Below are 17,494 nucleotides of genomic sequence, written 5' to 3'. Positions count from 1 at the left end.
CCAGCATGAGTTAAATACAACTGACATGGCAGTTAATGTGGTAAACACCACTCTCCAAATTCACTTCTCCTTAAATATTCTCCACATCATTTAGGGGCATCACCGTCTACTCAGGAATCACCAAATCCTGTTAACACTCTTTCCAAAATTTCTCTATTTCCACTGACAATATCTTTGCAGAATTGCTTTCAATTTTGATCTTAACCATTATGTCATTCTCTAATTGGTCTCCTGTAGTCAGAATTTTCTCTATAAAATGCACATTTGATCATATAGCTGTCAGCATACAACTTCTCAATGGCTTCCCACAGGATAAAGGCTGAACAAGATAAACTCTGAACTCCTAACATGACTTGCAAAGCCACCATAATTTGGCTTTTTCTCAGCTGTCCAGCCTTATATCAACTGAGTGTCCTTATTCTAGTCATCCTAGTGTATCTTCAGACTCTCACACCAACCTCTATCTTCCCCGTTGCTCACAGATTGTCCTTTCTGCCTTGGAAATCATTTCTATTATAAAATGACCAATTCCTACTCACCCTACCCAGCTTAAAAAAAAATCACATATTCAGAGAGCCACCTCTGACTCCCTAGACCACTATGGGTTCCTATGGTGCTTTAAGCTTCCTTTATCATTATTCTTGGTCTCATTTTATAATAATTATTTATAGCAATGCTATCTGCCTCAGAGGACTTGAAGCCTGGGATGACAGGGACTGTTAAGTTTGTTCCAGGTGGGAACTCGAAAAGTATGTATAAGAATGTATGCGGTTAGTGGAAAACTTAGGCTTGTGAAACAATAGACACAGGAGTCTGGAGAGTCCCCAGAGGTTGTAAAATCTAACAGACCGCTGCAGAGGCCAGCATTCCTATCTATCCCCCCTGATAAGGACGGAACTACTGCACTCCCTTATCTCTAGAGGATGAGACAGATGCAGGGGGCCCGGAAATTGGTTATTTAAAAATTTTATTGCATCGGCTGTTCTGGCCCACATACTCACCCCACTCCCCCCCCCCAAAAAACCCTCTATAAAACCCAGGACTTTCCCCTCCCTCAGGGTGGATGCTTTTTAGGCCTCCACCCATCTGTACCCAGATACTCAAATAAATGACATTTTGCTACCCCTGAGGCTTTGCGTGTCTCCCTCCCCACTCCAGACCTAACAGGGACCATGCTGGAATCCCCAGCATTTGGCCTAGATAGAACAAAGCACTTCAAAAGAGCATAATGAATGAATGAACCAATAAAGAATCTGTCCAGGTGCACTTTTGTGAGTAGGAGACTTGCCAGGTATCAGTGAAGTAACACCCAGCCTTTTGGATTGACGATCTGGAGTTAACTCCTTCTGAACCTCTTTCCTAGTATATAGATGGTAATGCCTAGACAATTTCTTGGATCAGGGCTCAAAGTGTCTGCTCTTGATTTCTTAGAAAAGTCTTGGTATAACAGCAAAAATTAAGACAGTTCAGAATCAATCTTCATAATAAAAAGATAGATAATGATGGATTTTTCATGTATCTGTCTTAAACATTGTATTTCTTTTCTTCCATGTTTAAAAATTGGAATTTTATAAACCACAAAAAGTGTTCAAAACTGTCACATTTCTCCTTTTTATCCTCCATTTTAAGAAAGTATCTTCCGGTGAATGGCAAGACTGTTCGTTCCATATTAAATAAGAATTTAAATCAAGGTGTATAATCACATTCCACCACCTCTGAATTTAGTCATTGTCTTAAATGCCATCAAGTATATCATAAGAGTATATTTTGGATTAAACAACAACAGGAAGGAGGAAATGTTTCCAGAGCATGAGTTTAAATTATAGGATTCTAAAGCAAACTTTTATGAAAAATCTCCCTTCCTTCAGCTTACCAATTCCAGGACACGTCTGTGATGTCTGAGTTAGGTGGTATTTTTGTGGGTTCTAAGCATTGCAATTGCTGTTTGGGCAAGAAGTAGATGTAGGTTTTCTTTAGCTTAGGGGGTGGGAGGGAGAGGAAGAATAGGGGAAGCAGGAAACTGGGCCACACACTTTTCTTCTTCTGCCCTACCACTTAGCACAAACTATGTTGGGTGCATGATACAATGATAAACAACCATGAAGTATCTGAGAGAAACCTGGGGCCTTCATGCCAACAACAATAAAAAAGTTAAATGATTGCAAAATTGTGATCTCAAGAAATCAGGAATTCTAACTCCTCCATTTAGTCCCATCAACAGAACAACATGATTATAATTAGAGTGAGGATACCTTCAGATTTGCTGGGGAAAGTGCTTGTTTGGCCTGTTGTCCTAGCTGAATTATTAATTGTGACTCTTCTACTCTCAAAAATGTCTTGGTGTATAAATTACATGGTCATCTTAAATATTAATGTAATGGTTTTTTGCATAATTAGGTGGAGTTTTTTTATTCATTTTCTTTTTGAGAGCCTACTATGTGCCAGGCACTGTGATGACTCTTTTTCATTTGCAATTTCATTAATTTTTCACAAGAAATCCACTAAGTAGATAATATCACTCTTTTAAACAACAGGAAACTGTGGCTCAGAAATGTTAAGGCCCTGCCCAAGGCCACATGAGTACCTACCTAACAGCGACAACTTAAATCCCTTCTGAGCAAGTGGAAAACCATTCCCTTTCAATTATATTATGTGAAGGTTCAAAGTGGAGCCTTAAAAACACACCTTCCCCAACCCCTTCCCCAAAATAAATACATAAAACACGCAGACTGAAGCAGTTAAGCAAACCAGAGTGGCTCGATGCAATACAGACGCTAGTTTACTCCGGGGTAACGAGGCATGACTAACTTAACCAGATACTGCAATAGATCATTAAATTTAACACAGTTCCATTGTCCTGAATGTGTTTTCAGATCACTGAAAACAGTGTATGTGTCTCTTGGGCTCTCTTGAATAAGACAAAACTACTCCTAGAGAACTTTCACTATGTGCTTCTCACTCCCTTTGTGGCATTGGAAACAGAACGGAACTCCTCCCCTGCCCACTGCCCACTGCTACCAGCCTTTCCCACACCCCAGATATGAAGAAAGATAATCAGGCCCTCAAATAGAAGTTTCCCAATTGTGAGTCATGGCTTACTCAGCCTTTGTTACAGAGAACCTGGAAGCCTTTGAAATACACTGTTGATTTTGGCAGTCTTAAGTCCCTGTGCTGTTATCAAGAAACAAGTTACATGACTAATTTGCTTGAGAAATTACCTCTGTAATGAGTATATTAAGAACAGCCTATGTTAAAGGAGCTGGTGGTTAGTATACAGTGTTTAATGTCAGTATATATTAGTGTGTACTTAATTCCTTGAACAATGCTTCACAGCTAATAGTTCCATAATAAATATCTGTTACATTGAATTAAATAAAAATATCAATAAAAATTATTATTATAGAGTACTTACTATGAGCCAGGCATTATATTAAGAGCTTTATGGATATTATTTTTTTCTCTTTCTCTTTCTCTCTGAATATATATACACATGTTGTATATTTGTAAAATAAATGTATGTTTTTGTGCATAATGCATAACATTACATATGATAAACACTTAAGTGTAGACATTTAATTAAACAAATCAGATATGAAACCAACCAAGTATATAGCATAGCTTCCTTAACATTAGTTACTATTTTTGATATGTGCCAAATAGAGATAATTTCTGAAACAAATAGGTAGTATGTATTATACTAGGGTAAGTATTACATAGTTATTAAGAATTAAATTAGATTAGATATACTATTATATAATACTGTAGTATAGACACCGTATAATCCTTATCTGCAAAACATAGACGATAATATGGCCTAGTTATTAGGATTAGCAAGTGGATAAAATGAGATAGTACGTGTGAACTGTAGCTCCTAGCATTTCATAGGCACTCTGTAAATCAGTGATACGCTCTTCTTAACTGTCATGAAACTTTGGATATAGAAAGATATCTATTCTAGTTAGGAGAAAAATCCTATTTGGTATTATGTGTTAAAGGCACCATTAAAAAATATGTATACTTGTTCTATCATTATAAATATTGTTATATTATTGTTAATATGTAGACATAAATATTAGCTTTAAAGTTGACTTGGGAAGGTAAGATTTTATAGTCTATAATTTTCCAAAGATTCTAAAGCTTTTTCCTGAAAGAAAAAAATGCTTTTTAAAAAAAATGTGCTTTGAACCAAAACAATGGAAAAGAAGATTAAATAGCAAAGTTCTCTTTCTCTACCTAAGGACTACAATTCTTGCATTTCCAGAGCAGTCCTTGATTAATCTTATAGAAATGTCCTGTTTCTTGACTGTGATTGGTTCAGGAACATAGGCCTAAGCCAATCAGCAACCAGAGCTCTCCTGCCCATTAGAATTTGTTCAATAATAGAAAGGTGATCTAATATAGATCAAAACTAAAAGAAACTTTTCGAAGGCTTTGATAAAGAAATTTTCTGGTTCTTATGAAAATTGCTAAAAGAGCTGGGTCCTCCTTTCTTGGATATTTTTGTGCATAGATTTAAGGCTTAAAACTGCTACAGTCATCTTGCAACTGTTGGAGGATTAGGCAGATACACAGAAGACATAACCTCTGAGAGAAGTGCAGAGAAACAAAGCTGTAGAAATTGGATTAAGCCATCTAAGACCTAAATCTTGACTTTTAAGGTCAATGAGTTTTGTCAAAGTATGGTCCTAGACTGGGAGCATCAGTCTTACCTGGGGAACTTGTTAGAATGCAAATTCTAGAGCCCTATCCTAGACCTGTAGAATCTGAAACTTAGGGGGTGGGGCTCAGTGATCTGTGCTTTAAGATGCCCCTCAGGTGATTCTGATGCAGACTAAGGTTTGAGAACCACTGGTTTAAGCCAGTTTGAGTTATATTTTCTTCCACTTAACTGTCAAAAATATATTAAATGTAACACAGACATAAATATATAGCAATAAAATACTTACTGAAAAAATCTTCTGAAAATATACTCAGGTTGACTAATGATTAATTAAAATGAAAAATTCAAGAAAGGACAATCACAGTGTAATAGCACTGGAAGATTGCCCTGTTTGAGTATAGTAACTGCACTCAAAGGCTTTGGACCAGCCTACCTGGGTTTGTAGCTCAGTTCCTCTACGTATTAACTGGGTGACCTGGAGAAAACTAGTTTAGTTTCTTCCTTGGTAAATGTAGATAATCTTAACATTGTTTTGAGTATTAAATGAGTTAACAAATGGAGAGGAATTAGAACTTTTTCCTGACATACACTAGGCACTCAGTAAATGTCAGTAATTGTTATTATTAATATTACCATCAACAGGCAAAATATTCACATCAGAGGAATCCTAAGGAACAAACCACACCAGACTAAACTGACCACATTAATATTCTTTTAATAATGTGGAGTTGTTGGTGCCAAATTACTCTGATGATGGCATTTGGATTCAAAGTAAATAATTTTATTATGAAATTTATATCTCATGAGAATAACACTGTAATTATTCATTTAAAAATCCCTCTGAAAAATAGCTCTCAGAATCTAATTAAATATTAATTTTTATTTACTCAACAAATATTTATTAAGGTCCTAGAAATAAGCTACAAATAATAATTTTTTAAATGTAAACATACACACACCCCTCTCATATAATAAAACTAGAAAAAAGACTGGAGGTTAATAGACTTCATTGTTACAACATTGGTCTTTGGGCAATGGCACTACAGTTTGTATTTTCTTTTCATATGGTAATTTCATTCTGTATTGTTCAAAAAAATCTTTATGTTACTATTTAATGAAAGTGCACTTCTAAAAACCAAATAAAAAATTACTTTTCTTTGAAGGAACACTGAGGTCCAAATAATCTCACGGCATCCAGGTTTCATTTTCCATGTGATATAGTGGCCAATCAGTCCTGCCTTGCAGAGCATCCAGTTTCCAAATTCTGGATTTGTTTTTGTTCCTATAGCCAGATTCAAGTCAGAGTTCACTGCCTGAGGTCAGGGCCAACTCATGTTTACCCACCAGACTTTAAGAGTAGAAATCAGTTGTGGATGTTTTAGGGCAAAGTGTAAGCACCCAACCTACAGCTTATGGGCAGGGCAGATGCTTAATGAACCAGTGCATTCTGCCTAAGAATGTGGGCCTCGGACTAGGAAGGCAAGTAAGGAAGCTGACCAGATATTTGAGATTATATATCTCAGGAAGAGTCTTATTCTAGAAACCAGCCTAAGATCTCTCTCTCTCTCATACACAGTTGGGTTCATCAAAGGTAAGATTCTGCTGGCTAGATTTAGCATTGTTAGGTAGATATGCACTCATGACCATGGTAGTGAGTGATCGCAACCCAGAACTCTCACAAACAGCATTTTACAGTCAATAAATAAGTGGTACACATGTTCTAATCGCTCTTTATTTACTCTGTTGATTTGTAACCACTCATTTCTCTCCTATGCTTCTATCCTATCCTGTACTAAATGGAGGAGGAAAAGTAGGATGGCCAATATAGCACAGCTGTTAAGAGCTTGACTCTGTTACTCGACAAGTCTAGGTTTGAATCCTGTTCTAAAGAATGGGAGAAAGGTAAATTTGATGGGCCATACAATCAAAACTGTAGGACCTAACAGACACCTAACCTCTCAAAACTACCTCCTCAATCTGTTGCAAGAGTTAACTAAAATAATACATGTACAATGCTTAATTCAATGTCTATACAGAAGAAGCAGTAAAGGCTAATCTCTAATAATGTTTGCTTTCTTGAGACTTCCTTCTGTCTGTATTCTCTGCTCTTAGTACATAATGGGGTATAAGCAGCAAATGCCATGGAGGTAAAAACCCTGCATATATATGTACTTTCTTATTCTTGGAATGAAGAGAGAAGCAAAGATAAACATACATGTGATAGTTTCCAGATAGTGAAGTTTTAGTGATTTTTAGAAATGCTGGGCTTCTGGAGAACAAATAGCACAAACAAAATGAATACATTTGGCTAACTATTACTTAGTGGCCTGTTGCTCAGGCCTTCCTTGGGCAAGCTGGCTGTAGAGGGCAAGAGTGCTGAGGCTGATTGACATGTAAAAGGATGCTGAGCATGGCAGCTCCCTAATGGTAATAACAAAGATCCTAAGAGCTACAAAATCTATGCCTTTCCCTGCAAACGTCAGGCCTTCTTCCCTCTATCCCTGAAATCTGTATCTAAAGTAGGTAACAGCCAATTTCCCTTGGACCTAGAATGGAATCTAGGAATAGGTCTCCTGAGGTCTCTCCAAACTTTGAGCAGCAGAAGTCAGCTCAGATCTGATGTCCCCCCTCCAGGTCTTGCTGTTCTTCATTGCCCCAGTTCCCTTTGTTTAACCCACAGCCTCTCAACTGTGCAAAAACTAGGAAAGGGGAAGTCCAGGCCACATTGTCAGATACCATCTTATTTCATGCAGCCACCAATATTTATAACCTCTAGAGGGAAATGTGGCTTTGACAGACAATGCTCTGGTATATATTATTGAAAGAAAAAGCTTAAATGCAAAAGAATGTCTTCTGAAAAGGGAGGCAGGGGAAGTTTGCAAACAATAAATGACTTTGAACAATGCAGTTATGTTTCTTCTCTCCTAGGCTCATTTGAAGAATAAAATAAAAAAGGCCTTGAGGCCAGTTTTGGCAATACATCAAGTCATAGAACTGAAATGATCTAAACAAATGATGTATCTATTTACAAACCTCATAAGATCCAAAACGACGATACTTTAAAGGTTAACGAGGGTACTTTGCTCATTAGGGTCTCCTCTCTCCTGCCAGAATACCTTGTCATAAAACCTCAACTATGCTAAATGTCTAAGGCTGAGAATTCTCACTGTATCTGTTACGTGCTCTGGAGAATGTCAAGGTTCTCAGACTCTTTCTGTCAGTGAGGTAAAATATAGAATTCTTGGTTTGTTGTGAGGTTTAAAAAATAAAAAGTATTATTCACTTCCTATGCAGGCTCTATTTTCTTAAAAAAGTAACAGTTGAACCCTTTTGCCCAGCCCATACTTTTTCTTGATTGTGTGTTACATTCTATTGTGAATTAACAATAAGAATGTTCATAAGAGGAAACCTTTGATGGATTCATTTTTAGAGTAAAGTTATCATGGAACTATTAAAACCTAGTGCAGAATCAGAGATATGGAGTCAAATACATGTGTTAACATCTCTTAAACTTTTAATTCACTGCAGGATTAATTCTGAAATATTCTATATCTTACACCAAACAACTAAAATTATTATTCCTACTCTAGTTTTAAGAAATACAAGGATTCAGCAAGGATCAAAGCATTAGGAGAAAAATATGAGAACTCTATTCTAAATACACTTACTAATTATAAAATTACTGTATATCTAGTTGCTTCCAATTGACCTCTCTTCAAGATTTTCACCAGATTAGAGGAAAAATCAGGATGGAGAATTATTCAGGAAGCATTTTCAAAGCACAGTAAAGGAAGTGGTAGGCGCATTGAAGAAAGAAGATGAGCATTTGGATAAACAAATGGGTTATTTCTAAAAAGACAATTTGCCTTTTGAAAATATTTACAATTAATCCAGTCCAAATTCATGCCATTGTTATGATTTCGACATGTCCTGGGCTAGAACAGGGGTTGAATTATTTCACAGATCAAAGAGGGGAGGCTCCCAGCATGGGACTTGTCAACTATGAGAACTGCTGTTTTCAGGCCTGGTGCGGTGGCTCCACCTCCAATCCTAGCACTTTGGGAGGCTGAGGCTGGAGGATTGTTTTAGTCCAGAAGTTCTAGATCAGCCTGAGCAAGACCCTGTCTCTACAAAAAATAGAAAAATTAGCCAGGCGTGGTAGTGTACACGTGTAGTCCCAGCTACTTGGGGGGTTGAAGTGGGAGAATCACTTGAGCCCAGGAGTTTGAGGTTGCTGTGAGCTATGATGATGTCACTGCACTCTAGCCTGGGCAACAGAGCCAGACCCTGTTTCAGAAAAATAAAATAAATAAAATAACAAAAAAGAACTGTTCTTTTCTAGACAATTGCAAAGTCTTAGTGTATACTTTGATGTTCTTATGAGTTGAATTGTGTCCTCTAAAAATTCATATGTTAGAGTTTTAACCCCCAGTACCTAGAATGTGACTCTATTTGGAAATAGGATTGCTGTAGGTGTAGTTAAGATGAAGTTATAGGAGAGTAGGGTGGGCCCCTGATCCAATATGACTGGTGCTTTTATGAAAAGGGGGAATTTGGATGGAGATGGGCACACAGGGGAACATCATGTGAAGACTGGAGTTATTGCCATAAGCCAAGGAACTATCAGAAGGTAGGAGACAGACCTTAATGCCTTCCAAGAGAGCATGGCCTTGCCAATACCTTGATTTCAGACTTCTGGTCTCCAGAATTGTGAGACAATACATTTCTGTTCTTCTAAGCCACCCAGTCTGTGGTACTCTATTATGACAGCCCTGGCAAACTAACAGCTATGGAATTTTTTATTTTTACACTTTCTAAATTTTGCTGCCCCATCACATGACACAAAGATATGAAAGCAAAGAAAGACTCATGAAGCAGAGGCATGACTGTGTGCACACTCCCCATTCACTCCACCTCCCCACCCCTCCCATCCCTAAAGTGTACCCAGACTCCAGGCCACCATGGAGGTGGTTTCACAATAGAACCTACTCGTGGCCTTTCTTAGCCCATACTCTCTGCACAGGGAAAGCATAGCCAGCCTTTCATGTGGGTCCCACTGGCTACCTGGCTATCGTGAGCCTGCCCTCTGTAACTTTCCTTGTCTGACTTAGGAAGTTAGTGCGTCATTTTTGATGGGAATGGGCCCCTTGCCCTAGCAACTTCCCCCACCTTTAACCAAAAGAGCTGAAATTCTCTCAACAAATGTAAGAGGCTTTTTTTTCCCTCTTGACCTAAGAAAGAAACTGATCCCTCCGAACAATGCCCTCCCCTGCCACACACACTACAGCAGTCTTTCCAGTAGCACTGGAGGGTGCTTAGTGGTCTGGTTAGATGTTGAGAAAGTGATATGTGAGCAGGCTAGCACACGTTTTTGAAGAATAATATATTTGAAAGACTGACAATATATGTGTAAATAAAACAGAAAATGGCAGAAAGTAAAAGAGAATTTTATTGTGTTATGTACTCAGCAGGTACTCTGTTGCTTTTAAGAAAATTGAAACTATAGGGCAATTAGTATGTGTGCCATCTAGTTGAGATTTCCTGGTATTTGACCAGTACCGAGGTTAGAAATTGGCCCAACTTTTATAAAAACCTCTTTGTTTTTCTTGCTTTCAAACATGTTGTAAATTCATTAAATGGCCCAAGATTTTGCCACTGATTTTTACGCTCTTGCAAGAGCTTATAAAGGGAGTATTTGGGGCTTCAAACAAAATTCAGGTGTGGGGGGAAATGGCACTGATGATTCATCCTCCTCTAAGTTGGTAAAGTATCATATTGGATATGGCAACCTGAAGAGCAGGTCACACTTGAAGTTGGCATCGGTTCTGAGCACACAGCTAAGGTGCATACATGGGGATGCCTGGGAACCTGAGGCTGTGAGCAACTGTGATTTGTTCAGAATAAAATAAAGGACAGGAGACTCCTGACAATGCGCGGTGAACTAGCCAAGTCTACTTCCTGTCAACAGTCTCTACTCTTCTCAATTCTGGGCATCCAGAAATATGTGATATGGCTGAGTGATATAGCCACATTAAGCAGAAAAAATAGCATAGAGAAATCAAATCTATAGATAATTCAAAATGCCCATTTGAGGTAATACTTTTGACGATCTGTACTTTTCCTTTCCGCCCTGTAAAAATAATCTTTTTCCATCTAAAGAGAGATTGGCAGAGAGGTTGAGGAAGAGAAAAGCAAAGGCAATGAAGAATTTACAAACTGGATGGTCTGTCCCTGAACAGTTAAATATGTTGAGGATGTATGAATTTCAGAAAGATTCTAGTTTGGAAAAATCCTAAAGAGAGAGGCTCTGTATTTAGTGTAGTCATATGCTGCATAATGATGGTTTTGGTCAATGATGGACTGCATATTCAACGGTGGTCCCATAAAGTTATAATAGCATATATTTACTGTACCTTTTCTCTATGTTTAGATATGTTTAGCTATATAAATTATTACCATTGTGTTACAGTTGCCTACAGTATTCAGTACAGAAACATGTTGCACATGTTTGTAGCCTAGGAGCAATAGACTGTACCACATAGCCTAGGTGTGTAGTAAGTGATACAGTCTAGATTGGTGTAAGTGCCTCTATCATGGTCACAGAAAGACAAAATCACCTAAGGACAGATTTCTCAGACCATATCCTTGTCATTAAGTGATGCATGGCTATTTAGAAAGCATCAAGATTTTTCTGCTTTAAACTGTTCCCTGGTTGGAAAATAGTCATCAGTGGAAATGGATATCTGAAGAAATGTAAAGTGGGCATTAAAAATATATTACTTTTTGTGATATTAATATCTTCCAAGATTAAAGTAAAATTGTGTTTCTGGGAGGAAGACCACAGAGGTAAAATGCCATTTTCATCACATCTATCAAAGGTGCATGTGATCAATATGATAGTTTATTAATATCACTGTTGATGTTTATCTTGTTTTTCTGGCTGAGATGTATTTGTCAGATGTCTCTCCTGTTAAGTTATTCTCCTCCCCCCTTTCTCCCATGTACTCTTTGGAAGGAAGTTGCTATGCAAAGCCCACACTTAAGGATGGGGGAATTACCTCCTTGAGGACAAAGTATCTACCTAAATCATCTGGAATATTTCTTCAAAGGAAATTGTCTCTTTTCGCCCATTTATTTATTTATTTATTATCATTTTTATGTCAGTATGGATTCTTGGATGTTTATTTTATACATTGGATTATAGTCCAATACTACTTTATTACATTTATTTTGGTTGCTCAAATTGTTCCAGTTTTCACCATCAGGAGCTCTTTCAGTTGGCCCTTGTGTCCCTTTGACATATCTTTATCATTATGCTTTGTTTGGTTGTTTATTTTTTGGTTTTTCTGAGTACCTCCTTAATCACTACAAGATGCTCTAACACTTTCTTGTATAGTTCTTGTCCAGTCCTGGAATTTCTCCAAGACATTTCTCCAGACATTTCTCCAAGAATTCCTCATTCTTTTTATTGGAGAATGGTATGAGAAACCAAGATCTGCATGCTTAAGTGTCCGTGCTACTAGAGTGTCAGTCCTTCTCAGCCCTCTCAGCTGACAGAGCAGGGAGATATCTGTGTGACTACTAGCCTGTGTATATACAAATATCTCTAAATATTTCCATGTGTATCTATCTTTACATTAAGCTAAACATGAGTTCATAGTGATGTGTCCAACTCTAATTCCTGACCACATGGGTAATTCCGGCCTCTTCCACTTGCTTATCTATAAGCTCTCATTCCAACAGCGAGAAACCAGCTTCTATTAATCATCATCCATGTACTTAATTGTTTGGTTCCAGTGTACATGGATAATGGTATTAAAACTTGTACTTCTGTGGGAAGCAACTTCGTCAACTAGAGTACAGTTTCTTTTACCTTTTTTAGTCTGACAGACTCCATTCATTTCCAAAGTTACTTGGGTCAGTCACTTTCCCCCTCACTGCCTGCAGTAGGGTTGTTTCACACATTTTTAATACATTCTTTTGTCACATTGTACATTTAACCCTGAGATGCCCTCACCTCCTAAATACTTTTTCTTTAATTTGTATACATTAAGGTTTACTCTTTGAACTGTGAATTTCGGTAGATTTTCACAAATGTATACTATGACATGTATCCATAACTACAGTGTCATACAGAATAGTTTGATCACCCTAAAATTTCCCCTGTGCTTTCCCTTCTCTAGTCTTCCCTTCACCCCTGAACCCCTGGCAATCATGAATTGTTTTACCATCTCTGTAGTTTTGCCTTTTACAGAATGCCATATAATTGGAATCATACAATATGTAGCCTTTTAGGCTGACTTCTTTGACATAACAATATGCATTTAAAATTCATCCATGTCCTTTCAGGAAGCACCTACTATCTATAGGGCTTTGAAAGGGCAAATGTGGAAAGGACTTCCCAAAGGCTAAAATTCAGATCTTTTTAAAGAGGGTGTGGCTGAAGATCCTGGAATAGCAGAGAAGTTCCCTGTAGTGCCGGTATCAAAGCTTCTCTGTCACAGGCAGGCCAAGAGTAGTAATCAGAAAGTGGGGTACTAGGTTTCTGGGGAGCAGAGCTGGTAAGCAGAAAGCTGCTGCCCCTGGTCTTGGCAGACTCATAGGAGGGTGAGTGTCACTTGGGCTCCCACACAGCACAGGCAGCTGTGGCATAGGAGCAAGAAGAGAAGCACATTCACACCAGGAGCAGAAAGCTTTCCTCTGCTTATGTCTTTGGTGCCCTTTCAGTGCCTTCTGGAAAAGCCTAAAATTACCCCAACTGGGAAAGAGAAATGTTTACAGGGTCCAGCTCCAGAATCAGGAAGCTGAGAAAAGAAGGGTGGATTTAGAGTTGAGAGGAAATGAATTGATGACTGAAACATCCCCTTCATGGATGAGGAAACTGAAGCTTATGGAACCCCCATGACTAGCACAAGAGTAAAACCCATTCTGAATTAAACTCTCCTCTTAATCAGTAACAAGCTACCCAGCCACAGGATTCATACTCTATATAAAATCATGAACATTTCCAGTTTCTATAACTTTGCAATCGCCTTTTATTCAGTTCTAATTGCAACTATATTTTTTTAACTTTTACATGATTTCAACCATGAAGTAGTTGGCAGGAGGGACTCAAATATACAACCACATGAAGACAAAAAGTAACTACAGACCACAGAGGAGGTACCTATTCTATGGAAACCTTCTGGTTACCTTTGGATTATTAGAAAGTGTCCCTTTTTGGCCTTATGAACTATATTTTTTCCCACTACACCTAAGTGCCCCATGGATGAAATCCTAATACTGGTTTTCAGAACTTTCTAATGCCAATTATTTTGATTTTCTTCACCTACCACCATTTGGACTTATATTAAGTCTATGCCTCACCTCTGTTTAGATAGACACTCTAGATTTAGTATCCATTTTAGCCTGGCTCATTAGTTTAATATACTTTAATTTTATATTTCTACACATTATTCATAATATTTAAAATAATATTTGTTCAATATAAGAATTTTAAATGTATAGGGATATCTAAATGAAAAGTAATAGGCTTCTTTCACTTTTATTTGCAAGATGTAAAACCTCCATAAAGTAAATACTGGAATTGCTGCAATTATTAAAATGTAGTTGATATAAATGATGGTTCATCATAGAGAGGAGATGTATATTGTGCCCTGTAGACATGTATGTTTGGATAAAGCTGCACCTAAAACCCTTAACCCTTCAGATTCACGTTTTCTTCGGGGATTTAACAAGTTTAAAATAGGTTGTCTGTCATTTGTCAAATAAATTATAATCTTAGAAAAAAAGATTCATCCATGTCTTTTCATTGCTTGATGGTTATTTCTTTTTATTACTGAACACTTTTCCATTGTACAGGCATACTACAGGGTTTTGTTGTTGTTGTTGGGGTTTGTTTTGTTTTGTGTCCATTTACCTATTGAAGAACATTTTGATTGCTTCCAGTTTGGGGCAATTATGAATAAAGCTGCTCTAAACATTTTCATGTAGATTTTTGGGTAGATGTAAGTTTTCAGATCAGTTGGGTAAATTAACTAGGAGCACAGTTCCTGGATCATGTAGTAAGACTTTGTGTAGAAACTGCCAAACTGATTTCCAAAATGGCTGAACTATTTTTCCTTCCTATCAGCAATCAGCAAGGGTTCCTTTCACAATATCGTTGCCAGCAATTGGTATTATCTGTTGTTTTTTTTTATTTTAGCCATTCTAACAAGTGTGTAGTATAATCTCGTTGTTTTAATTTTTAATTTCCCAATGTCAAATGATGCTGAACATCTTTTCATATACTTGTTTGCCATCTGTACGTCTTCTTTGGTCTTCCAGCACATTTTTAAATACTTTGATAATTTTTTTTTTTTTTTTTGAGACAGAGTCTCACTTTGTTGCCCAGGCTAGAGTGAGTGCCGTGGCATCAGCCTAGCTCATGGCAACCTCAAACTCCTGGGCTCAAGTGATCCTCCTACCTCAGCCTCCCGAGTAGCTGGGACTACAGGCATGTGCCACCATGGCTGGCTAATTTTTTCTATATATATTAGTTGGCCAATTAATTTCTTTCTATTTATAGTAGAGATGGGGTCTCACTCTTGCTCAGGCTGGTTTCGAACTTCCGACCTCGAGCAATCCGCCCTCCTCAGCCTCCCAGAGTGCTAGGATTATAGGCGTGAGCCACCATGCCCGGCCTTAGATAATTTATTGATTGCTAAAGTTATAGTTCAATATTATATCACTTTTAATTTAAATATTAGATATTCTCCAAAATAAATTCCTAAAATTCATGGGTTTGGATTACATGGACAAAATCCCCCATACGCTACCAATTCTGATATTATTGGTAGAAGGAATCTATTTTAAATGAGTATTATGTATATTTAGCAAGTTATTTTATTGGCAGTCTACCTATGATCATAAATATGTTAGAAACTTCCCCCTTCAACATCCAAGTAAAAAGATAGTTCTCATTATACTATATGATACTATACTATACATTATGTGACGATAAGGAGGGGACTGACATATGCCTTAGTAACAGCATTATCTTGCTTTAAGTCCTTGGGCAAGTCACTCTACTATGTGAGGCCTCAGTTTCCTCATCTGTTATATAATTGGGTGATTGCAGATAACCTAGAGTTCCGTTGAGTACTCTCATTTTATTCTTTACTTTCCTCTAGAGTCTCAAACACTGACCAGAGGCTCATTAACACAGCATTCTTTTCTTTGGCTACCTTTCCTCCTTCCATGACTATGCTGAATTTCTCATTTAGTTGTTTGTACCCTTTCCAGACCACTCCTTAAGTTCAGCATGTACTTTCTCTCACTTTTATTATCTAAAAATCAGTTTTCCTTGTTAATCTGCTGTGTTTCAATTTTTTTATATCAAGTCTAATTAGGAAGAATTTGCTTTGTTTGAGAGTAAATTAAATTTTATCAGGACAAATTAAATACAAATTGGTGGCTTTGTAGTTTATCTAAAAATCATCCTAGACTGCTAACCTAAATTAAATTTCTTTTCATCCCTTCACCAGGAAGACTTTATGTACAGAAAAATGATTCTTGACCAGTTTTAGCTTTGGAACTACTTTCTTTTCTAAGAGACAGATCTTAGAAGCCAAGAAATTGAGCCTGAAAAACAACAAACCACCAAAGGATATATTTGATAAACTCCCTTTTCCTTGCTGTTAAATGTATCCTGTTGCCTTGAAAGAAGTGAGTGCGCCTCCTTTATACAGTGAGCAATTTTCTCTCCAGGGAGTGTTATACTCATTCAAGTTCACCATAGGTCAGGCTAAAAGCAGTCCTGGTATAATTCATATTTCTCACCACAGACATCCTTAACTGCTTCAGGATGTATGACTAATTAGAAAAAATATACACAGCAAGCACAGTATGTGACACATAGCAACCACCTGCACAGGTTGCCATTGTGTTTAAGTCACACAGATTGCCCTGTGAGTCACTAACTTTTTATAAAATGTCTTCAAGATCAATGTACTAGCAGAGAACATATAGGAGAGTGCTTTCAAAAGTTCAGGTCAGTCAAATGACAGACAACTGGAAGACAGCATCTCCCCCTTACACAGAGAATCTACAAACCTAAGGATTATGTATTCAAAACCCTAAAAATAAAACAGTTATTGATACAACTTGAAATCTGGGCAATTTTTCTTTTTGTTCAGTTTCACATAGAATTTGAAGCACAGGTTCAGGGGCTTAGTTCAGGGGCTTGAAAGTGTTCACTGTTCCCCTGACCATATTTGTCATTTAGTTTAAGAATATGGTTATTTAAGAATATGGTTATCTTGCCAGACACATATTAATATTTATGACATTGTCAATAACTGAAATTCAATAAATGGTTATTATTGAATTAGAAAAAGGAAGAGTAAATGGGCTTTGAATAAGGTCTGTGATGGTCCCATCTTTGAGTAAAGCCTATGACATAGCCTGGCATGCCCCAACAAATATCATAAGGCATCTTCCTGTGAGGTGACATGCTTATCTGATCAGCCCACTCTGGGTGGGCCCTAGAACTTTAACAACTATAGTATATGCAGATACTATCAGGTGTAATAATACCTCGCAGGTTTTAGGTTGGAACATGAAGATGACAAATTTAAAACTACAGAATAACTAACTACGTATGCACATTACCACAGAGTTAACCTAAATGTGAAATCAACTGCAAAAAGTCTCCAAGAAGATTATGAGCTCCTTACCTACTAAGGAATTAATCCCTTTGAACAAATAAAACATTCTTTGGTGCTTTTTGGGTTGAAATTTCTAAGTTTCCAATTGTTCTACTGTTCTTCAGCTGTCTAGGTTCCACTGTAACTC

The sequence above is a fragment of the Microcebus murinus genome, chromosome 8 (genome assembly GCF_040939455.1).
Source record: "Microcebus murinus isolate Inina chromosome 8, M.murinus_Inina_mat1.0, whole genome shotgun sequence".
NCBI lineage: Eukaryota > Metazoa > Chordata > Mammalia > Primates > Cheirogaleidae > Microcebus > Microcebus murinus.
Note: the sequence above shows the minus strand (reverse complement) of the source record.